The sequence below is a fragment of the Lactuca serriola genome, chromosome 8 (genome assembly GCF_051521515.1).
Source record: "Lactuca serriola cultivar US96UC23 chromosome 8, Lser_US96UC23_V15, whole genome shotgun sequence".
NCBI classification, from domain to species: domain Eukaryota; kingdom Viridiplantae; phylum Streptophyta; class Magnoliopsida; order Asterales; family Asteraceae; genus Lactuca; species Lactuca serriola.
The window spans coordinates 283,088,115-283,099,021 of NC_136415.1; positions in this window are offsets into that span (position 1 = coordinate 283,088,115).

Consider the following 10,907-nt stretch of genomic DNA (forward strand, 5'->3'; position numbering starts at 1 on the left):
TAGTGATAATGTGGTCTTTGTAGCAAGAAGAGGAGTCTTTCGAGAGAGAGAGTTTATAAGCCAAGGAGACAGTGGGAGGCAAATTGACCTTGAAGAAATTCAAGAGTCAAGTGGTGAAGGAACTTCAAACCCTAGCCCTCAACTTGAGGAGGAAACTCCTGTTGAGCCAATTGACGAGTCTGTACCTCTGAGGCGTTCCACAAGAGTTAGGAATGCACCTGAGCACTACTATGGTTTTCATATTACTGCGGAAGGTGAGACACTTATTAGTGATGAGACACTAGTAGGTCTGGATGAACCTAACAGTTACGCGGAAGCCATGGCAGGCCCCGAGTCTGCAAAATGGAAAGAGGCTATGGATAGCGAGATACAATCCATGTATGACAATCAAGTTTGGAACTTGGTTGAGAATGTACCAGGTCGTAAGACTGTATGGTGCAAATGGATCTCAAGAAGAAGACCGACATGGATGGTAATGTACACACTTATAAGGCTCGACTGGTTGCAAAGGGCTTCTCTCAAATTCCTGGAGTGGATTATGATGAGACCTTTTCTCCAGTAACCAAGATTAAGTCTATTAGGGTTATTTTAGCCATAGTTGCATTTCATGACTATGAAATTTGGCAAATGGATGTCAAAACCGCCTTCCTTAATGGAAAGTTGACTGGAGATGTTTACATGAGTCAGCCAGAAGGTTTTGTCAGCAACGAGTACCCTAATAGAGTGTGTAAGCTTGAAAAATCCATTTATGGATTAAAGCAAGCACCGCGCAGATGGAATCTTTGCTTTGATGAAAAGGTCAAGGAATTTGGCTTTTCTAGGAGCGAAGATGAATCTTGTGTTTATGTCAAGGCTAGTGGGAGTATAGTTAGATTTTTGGTATTGTATGTGGATGACATACTACTCATAGGAAATGACATCCCAACTATGAAGGAAGTTAAGTCCTAGCTTGGGAAGTGTTTCTCTATGAAGGACCTAGGAGAAGCTGCCTATATTCTAGGGATAAGGATTTTGAGAGACCGGAGTAAAAGACTAATTGGACTTAGTCAAAGTACCTACTTGGACAAGGTGCTGAAGAGATTCAGCATGGAGAACTCCAAGAAAGGAGAATTACCTATCCAGAGTAATGCCAGATTGAGTAAAGCTCAGAGCCCAAGTACTGAGGCTGAGATAGCAGAAATGACTTGAGTGCCTTATGCTTCGGCGGTAGGCTCGATCATGTATGCTATGACTTGTACTTGACCTGATGTAGCCTTTTCCTTGAGCATGGTTAGCAGGTATCAGGGGAAACCTGGCAAGGCTCACTGGACTGCGGTAAACAATATCCTCAAGTACCTACGAAGGACTAAGGACTGGGTCCTTACCCTCGGTGGGAGTGATGACTTGAGAGTTGTAGGGTATTGTGATGCTGGTTTCCAGACTGATAGGGATAATTTCCGCCCTCAGTTGGGCTAGGTCTTCACCTTAAACGGAGGAGCAATCACTTGGAAGAGTTCCAAGCAGGAGACAGTGGCTGATTCCACTTGTGAATCAGAGTATATAGCAGCGAGCGAGGCAGCCAAGGAGGCTATATGGCTGAAGAACTTCATTGGAGACCTTGGAGTTGTACCAGCTATAAAGGAGCCCATGGAAATTTTATGTGATAGTGAAAGTGGTGTTGCTTTAGCCAAGGAACCAAGGGATCATGGGAGATCCAGACACATCGACAGGAAATATCATTTTATCAGACATCGCATAGAAGAAGGAATCCTCGTGGCAAAGAGGGTGTCATCAGATGAGAACCCAGCAGATCCCATCACGAAGGGACTGAGTAGGGTTAAGCATCTCTAGCATGCTCGGAGCATAGGGCTGAAGGATGATATAAGTTTTAGTGGTTAGATAAATTATGAAATTTGTAAAGTGTAATTGACATTTGATGATGAATAAAAGTTGTGTTTATTTATGAGTAAAGTGTTGCTATCTTTTGTCAATCGTTTACTATAATTTCTTTTGCATGTTGTGACTTCCAGAATAGTATGTTGTGGTTTACATATTATTCAAAATTTTTCCACAGTCAGTCATATGTTGGAAGTAGATATGAAGTAAGACTGTCATGATTGGTTGCAGAGGTCTAAGGTGTTGGACATGGCTACAGCAATCATGAATGCTCATAAGTTCTGAGTATTGGAATCAACCCACGCTCACTGGAATCACTTCATGGAATTTTATTTCGAGTGATCGTGAGACGGTAATATCATATAAGTCTTCAAACCTAGAGATATGATTTGTGGCCTATGAATTGGTTATGCATTGATTGAACGAAAACGCATTGGTAACTCGATGTTATAAAACGTGCTTTTGTGTATGATTCAACTAGTAGTAGAACAAACATATGAGTCGAAGTTTATCTGTTCCTTCTTGGATTAGAAGCTGATATCTGGGCCCCTCGATGTTTTTGTTTTGACCTATGTACCGGGCCCGGTCAGACCTAATTGATGTGTTCAATTTAGTTCTTTGTCAAACAAATCAGAAATCGAGAAACAAACTGCTGGACAATAAGTAAGACATTGTTCCATGTAATTGTCCGACTGATATCTAGAACAGAGGATTATATGATCACTTATCTTAAATGGCGTATCAACATCTTCTCAGTTCCGAGAGACCTTGAAAGAGCTACGATTGCCGATCGGTTCCTAAAGTACTGCAGTTATAGTTATTAGACTTATCCAAGTGGGAGACTGTTGGATAAGGTGTCTAAGTCCATAACTATTTCTGGTATGTACTTGACCCGACCCGGCATGGTCCATTTGGGTTGCATGGCACCATGCAATTGGATAAACTAAATGAGAGAAATAACACATATGGTTTATTAATATATTATAAGTTCTAATATATTAATAATATTATTTAATTAGTTTTGATCAAGAATTAATTTAGAATTAATTAAGTGATCAAAAGGATAACTAATTAAATATATGGGTAGATTATGTAAATCTTCCATATCTTATATAGTGGGCTAAAAGGCTCCATGGATTATCAAGTTGGGTTTCACTCATAGGATGCTCCATGGAGTTAACCCATGGATTGAGAAATGAAGAGTCATGTTACATTAGGGTTTTACCTAATGGAACACACTATATAAAGACCATGTCTCTCCCCAAAATCGGCTACACTAGTGATACACAAGTGAAACAAGAGCGCTTGGCTAATTTTGAGTGTGTTAGAGTATTCTCTCAAGTTTATACTTTGCATTTGGTGTTGTGTGAAGCATTTGAGGCATCACACTTGAGGTGCTAGGCTCACAAGGTTTCAAAGAACACTTTCATCAACAAGGTATGTAGTTCTATCTTTTATACAAAGAAAATTGTTCCCCATGTATGCTAGATAGGTTCATAACCTTGGAAAAACAAATTTGCATGATTATTAGACAAACATAGATCCAAGGTTATTAGGGTTGCATGTACACTTAGGAAGTGTTAGAATGCTGAAAACCCATCAGTGGTATCAGAGACTAGGCTTGCTTGTTTGATTTTTTGTGCAAACTGCATTAAAAATCGAGTTTTCTGCTTTCTGCTCGTATGAACTCGCCGAGTCCATGGGGGGACTCGACGAGTCCATGACGAAGTGCAAGCTACTCGTCGAGTCAGTTCATGCACTCGACGAGTAGAGGCTGTAGTTTTCAGAATTTCGATCTTTGTTGCTGGAAATGGACTAGGAACATTACCCTAAATTGTTTTGGTGTTTTAAAACTTGTTTTACTTGGTGTAATTTTCATGTTAATCCATTTACAATGACAAATTATCAAAATTACAAGTTTTAAGTGTAATTTTTGATTCATGAAAGTGTTCATATTCATGTTCTTGATCTTATGATGTTTAGATGATCATAGGAATTATTTGTAACCTACTTGGTAGTTTAATTCTTGATCAAAATGTGTTTTAATGGAGTCCATAACTTGTCCTCAAGTTATGGAAAACCAAGAGTCACTCTTGAATTAAAACCATTAAAAGAACACAAGAGTTAGAAAAATGAAGAGTCTTCATTTTTTAATACTCTATTTAACTCATAGATTACAAGAAATGAAAAGTTTTGAAAGTTTACAAAACTTGCCTTCAAGTTTTGGAACAAGTAAAGTCATATTAAAAACTTTAGTTCCAACCCTTAGAATTTTAAAAAGTTAAAATTCAACCCTTATACTTATAATATTATAAGTTATTAATAATATATATATGTATAAGATCAAAGTCGTCTTACCGCTAGTACGCCTCATTCATGAAGCCGGTCTATAAGGTGGGTATAAGGTTGTTGCCTATAAAAATGCCAATTAATGGGTGTCCACTCTCACCCACCGCTTGCTTGACTGGTGGAGGGCCGTTAGCCGAACAGGTAGGACAAGGACTTATAAATTCTCATTTAAAGTACGATGAATATTATAAAGTAACTAAATGTTTTATGAAATTCCCAATCTTAGTTACTTTAGGAAAAATGTGAATAAGGTGCTAATCCATGAAATTACACTTTACACTTTGTCTAAGTCGTTAGTGGAGCGTGTGTGGTTAACCGGCACACTAACTTGGACTTAACAAGGTAGGTAAAGGGTGACTTAATATTTATCATAGCATCGATGGAGCGTGTGTGGTTAACCGGCACATCGATTGAGGGGTAAACATTAAGGGTACCAAGTGATTTGCATGGTTACTTCACACCTCGTTTTGTGATCCTTGGCATCCCAGTCAAAAAACTTGGAGGGCACACTCGAGATTGAAACATGCCTTTGAAAGTTCATTGAATCTCAAAAGAATCTAGGAATTTCTAAGAACCAAATTAAAACTTAATATTTAATATTTCGTTTTTTGGTGGAAATTGGTGAATCGTCATTCACCTACCTTTCAAATATGTTATAGCTTGGATTACGGCATACCTCTTCTAAGTTATAATATATTGTGATTGGATCCTAGCCTTAATACTTCATTTGGGTGTTTTATAAAGGACTATCTATATATCTAAACTAAAACCTTCTTTCTTCTCTTTTCAGATGTCTGCAAACACTGCTGCTTCTGGCTCTAATCCTAATGGCTCCTTTACCCTTATGAACTTGTGTGGGAAAGTCACTTTTAATGGATCCAACTTTAATGAATGGATCAGAAACATCAGAATGATTACTCGCTACGAGGACAAGGAATATGTCCTCGATAAGGAGCTTAAGGAGATTGATGAGACAGTTGCTACTCCTCAAGAGATCGCTGATTTTAGGGCACATGAAAAAGATGCCACCAAAGTGGCATGCATCATGATGGCCACAATGACCGCGGATCTCCAAAAATCCTATGAAGATTTCTACCCCTTTGAGATGCACCAAGACTTGATGGAAAGATACCATCAAAGTGCTCATCAAGAGAGTTATGAAATCATCTCCTCCATGATAACAACTCACATGAAGGATGGTGAACCCATCACGGACCACATGCAGAAAATGCAAAGGTTTGTGGACCTTTTGTCGAAGCTTAATGTGAACTTCCCCGAGGAGCTTGCAATAGATATCATTTTGCACTCCTTACCTTCATGTTATGATCAATTCCGCATGACATACCACATGAACAAGGAAGAGGTCACTCTCAGCAAAATTCAAGGACTCTTAAATACCGCGGAAAGTGGTCTTAAGGGTAAGGCGGTTGTTACTGCTCCTACTCCTACCAACTCCGCCCCTGTCTTGGCAATCGGGAAAGGACGAGGGAAGAAGAGAAAGAGTTCTTCGAAGGGTACCAAGGCTAGGACCTTTGATGGCTCTTCTTCAAGTGGAACCAAGAAAGGTTTCATCACTCCTTCTTCTGACCTAAAAGAGGCTGAATGCTTCTATTGTCATGAAAAGGCACATTGGAAGCGGAACTGCCCAAAGTACCAACAAGATGTGAAGGATGGGAAAGTTAAACCCAACCATGCAGGTATTTACACTATCTTATCTAATAACTCACCCCATTCTAACTCATGGGTCCTTGATACCGGTTGTGGTATTCATATCTGTTCTGATTTGCAGGGACTAAGAAGAAGTGAGAATATGGAGCAAGGAAGAATAAACTTGATCATGGGAAACAGGAAAGCTTCACCTGTCACCAAGATTGGAGTTTATACTTTATCGCTGAGTAGTGGGTTTAGTTTAGATTTGAATAAATGTTGTTATTCGCCAGAAATGGCAAGAAATATTATTTCCTTTCGTGCATTTTATAAACAAGGTTTTACCTTTTCATTTAATAATAAAGTTGGTTCTATTGATGCTTTCTTTAATAATGTTCTTTATTTTAAAGCATTACCTTGTGATGGCGTGTATGAAACAGTGTCTGTGGTTGATAACTTAGGAAATAATGTGATGTGTATTGATTCTATTAATAATAATAACTTGGATAAAGCATCATTATGGCATTGTCGTCTTGGACATATAAGCAAGAAACGCATAGGCCAACTCCAAAAGGATGGAGTTTTGGAGTCATTTGACTTAAAGTCAGATGATAGTTGCGAATCATGCTTACTTGGAAAAATGACAAAGTCACCCTTCACTGGTTCTTGTGAAAGGGGTGAAGGTTTGTTGGATCTTGTACACACGGATGTGTGTGGACCCTTCAAACATGCCACAAGGGATGCTAATCGTTATTATTTGACTTTTACTGATGATTACAATAGATATGGATATGTCTACTTAATCAAGCATAAGTCAGAGACTTTCGAAAGGTTTAAGGAATTTAAACAGGAAGTCGAGAATCAATTGGGCAGGAACATTAAGATGCTTCGATCCGATCGAGGTGGTGAGTATCTTAGTTCAGAGTTCCTCGACTATCTTAGGGAATGTGGGATTGTCTCACAATTGACACCTCCCAGGACACCACAGTTGAATGGTGTAGCTGAGAGGCGTAATCGAACCTTGTTGGATATGGTTCGTTCCATGATGAGTCGAGCTTCGCTACCAATCTCATTTTGGGGGTATGCCTTAGAGACTGCCACCCATATCCTTAATCTAGTCCCTACAAAGAAAGTTGCCAAAACTCCTCACGAGATGTGGACTGGTAGAGTACCCAAACTAGACCACATCAAGATTTGGGGTTGCGAAGCTTTCATGAGGCGCGAGTCTCATGATAAGCTAGAACCCCGAAGTGAGAGGTGTATTTTCATCGGCTACCCACAAAGATCCTTTGGTTACCTCTTCTACAGACCTAGTGATAATGTGGTCTTTGTAGCAAGAAGATGAGTCTTTCGAGAGAGAGAGTTTATAAGCCAAGGAGACAGTGGGAGGCAAATTGACCTTGAAGAAATTCAAGAGTCAAGTGGTGAAGGAACTTCAAACCCTAGCCCTCAACTTGAGGAGGAAACTCCTGTTGAGCCAATTGACGAGTCTGTACCTCTGAGGCGTTCCACAAGAGTTAGGAATGCACCTGAGCACTACTATGGTTTTCATATTACTGCGGAAGGTGAGACACTTATTAGTGATGAGACACTAGTAGGTCTGGATGAACCTAACAGTTACGCGGAAGCCATGGCAGGCCCCGAGTCTACAAAATGGAAAGAGGCTATGGATAGTGAGATACAATCCATGTATGACAATCAAGTTTGGAACTTGGTTGAGAATGTACCAGGTCGTAAGACTGTATGGTGCAAATGGATCTCAAGAAGAAGACCGACATGGATGGTAATGTACACACTTATAAGGCTCGACTGGTTGCAAAGGGCTTCTCTCAAATTCCTGGAGTGGATTATGATGAGACCTTTTCTCCAGTAACCAAGATTAAGTCTATTAGGGTTATGTTAGCCATAGTTGCATTTCATGACTATGAAATTTGGCAAATGGATGTCAAAACCGCCTTCCTTAATGGAAAGTTGACTGGAGATGTTTACATGAGTCAGCCAGAAGGTTTTGTCAGCAACGAGTACCCTAATAGAGTGTGTAAGCTTGAAAAATCCATTTATGGATTAAAGCAAGCACCGCGCAGATGGAATCTTTGCTTTGATGAAAAGGTCAAGGAATTTGGCTTTTCTAGGAGCGAAGATGAATCTTGTGTTTATGTCAAGGCTAGTGGGAGTATAGTTAGATTTTTGGTATTGTATGTGGATGACATACTACTCATAGGAAATGACATCCCAACTGTGAAGGAAGTTAAGTCCTAGCTTGGGAAGTGTTTCTCTATGAAGGACCTAGGAGAAGCTGCCTATATTCTAGGGATAAGGATTTTGAGAGACCGGAGTAAAAGACTAATTGGACTTAGTCAAAGTACCTACTTGGACAAGGTGCTGAAGAGATTCAGCATGGAGAACTCCAAGAAAGGAGAATTACCTATCCAGAGTAATGCCAGATTGAGTAAAGCTCAGAGCCCAAGTACTGAGGCTGAGATAGCAGAAATGACTTGAGTGCCTTATGCTTCGGCGGTAGGCTCGATCATGTATGCTATGACTTGTACTTGACCTGATGTAGCCTTTTCCTTGAGCATGGTTAGCAGGTATCAGGGGAAACCTGGCAAGGCTCACTGGACTGCGGTAAACAATATCCTCAAGTACCTACGAAGGACTAAGGACTGGGTCCTTACCCTCGGTGGGAGTGATGACTTGAGAGTTGTAGGGTATTGTGATGCTGGTTTCCAGACTGATAGGGATAATTTCCGCCCTCAGTTGGGCTAGGTCTTCACCTTAAACGGAGGAGCAATCACTTGGAAGAGTTCCAAGCAGGAGACAGTGGCTGATTCCACTTGTGAATCAGAGTATATAGCAGCGAGCGAGGCAGCCAAGGAGGCTATATGGCTGAAGAACTTCATTGGAGACCTTGGAGTTGTACCAGCTATAAAGGAGCCCATGGAAATTTTATGTGATAGTGAAAGTGGTGTTGCTTTAGCCAAGGAACCAAGGGATCATGGGAGATCCAGACACATCGACAGGAAATATCATTTTATCAGACATCGCATAGAAGAAGGAATCCTCGTGGCAAAGAGGGTGTCATCAGATGAGAACCCAGCAGATCCCATCACGAAGGGACTGAGTAGGGTTAAGCATCTCTAGCATGCTCGGAGCATAGGGCTGAAGGATGATATAAGTTTTAGTAGTTAGATAAATTATGAAATTTGTAAAGTGTAATTGACATTTGATGATGAATAAAAGTTGTGTTTATTTATGAGTAAAGTGTTGCTATCTTTTGTCAATCGTTTACTATAATTTCTTTTGCATGTTGTGACTTCCAGAATAGTATGTTGTGGTTTACATATTATTCAAAATTTTTCCACAGTCAGTCATATGTTGGAAGTAGATATGAAGTAAGACTGTCATGATTGGTTGCAGAGGTCTAAGGTGTTGGACATGGCTACAGCAATCATGAATGCTCATAAGTTCTGAGTATTGGAATCAACCCACGCTCACTGGAATCACTTCATGGAATTTTATTTCGAGTGATCGTGAGACGGTAATATCATATAAGTCTTCAAACCTAGAGATATGATTTGTGGCCTATGAATTGGTTATGCATTGATTGAACGAAAACGCATTGGTAACTCGATGTTATAAAACGTGCTTTTGTGTATGATTCAACTAGTAGTAGAACAAACATATGAGTCGAAGTTTATCTGTTCCTTCTTGGATTAGAAGCTGATATCTGGGCCCCTCGATGTTTTTGTTTTGACCTATGTACCGGGCCCGGTCAGACCTAATTGATGTGTTCAATTTAGTTCTTTGTCAAACAAATCAGAAATCGAGAAACAAACTGCTGGACAATAAGTAAGACATTGTTCCATGTAATTGTCCGGCTGATATTGTAACACCGTGATTTCCAAAAACAAAATTCTCATTTAAATAATCAATTTAATATTAAAAACACTTGTTTAAAATCTTATTCACATTCGAATTACAAAACATAGTTTCATTTTCATTATAATAGAAGACCAGGATCCTCCAAAACACAACTCTTTCTTCGGTGTGTACAATCGAACCGTTGCCATCCTGCGTTACTGTAAGAACCTGAAACAACATAACATAAACAACGTAAGCACGAAGCTTAGTGAGTTCCCCAATATACCTTACGCACATACGCCTTTCCAGGCCCTGACCTTCCGGTCAACTGTACAATGCCTTCCGGCCCATGAGATACTCGCCTTCCGGCCCATAAGATAATCGCCTTCCGGCCCATAAGATAATTGCCTTCCGGCCCATAAGATAATTGCCTTCCGGCCCATAAGATAATTGCCTTCCGGCCCATAAAATAATTGCCTTCCGGCCCATACACATATATAACACATAATACAAATACTCTAACACATAAAGCACATATATCATATATCAACCTGCCTTCCGGCCCGTAACATATTCTAACACATAAAGCACATACACCATATATCATACCTGACCTTTCTGTCACATAATACTTTGCCTTCCGGCCCATATATAAGCATGTATATCACGCGTAGCAGCCAACTTTCCATTTATAGCATATAAACATAACACATATCATACTTGACCTTCCGGTCACACAATCAAACCCTTCCGGGTGAAGTATAGTGAGAAGACTCACCTCGCGGACGCTGGAAGATAACAACTCCTGAAATCCCTTGCACTTGATCCTCCGAGCTACAAGCTCCCTGTAACATCATATATCTCTTCATTAATACTTCTATCTTCCATGTTAACTGACCCTAAGAAAATCACACCGGTCAACTCTGGTCAACGGCCATCTCGACTGGACTCGGCGAGTACCCTGGCGACTCGGCGAGTCTAGTCGTCCTCACAAATTCCTGAATGTTCCCTTTCTACTCGTCGAGTATCCCTCTTGACTCGACGAGGTCCTCGTGGAAGAATCGCGGGGCCACCCCGACTCTACTCGCCGAGTCTGAAGAACAAACTCGGCGAGTCCCAGTGAATCTTCAAGCTACTCGCCGAGTCTGCTCATCCGACTCGGCGAGTCCACGCCA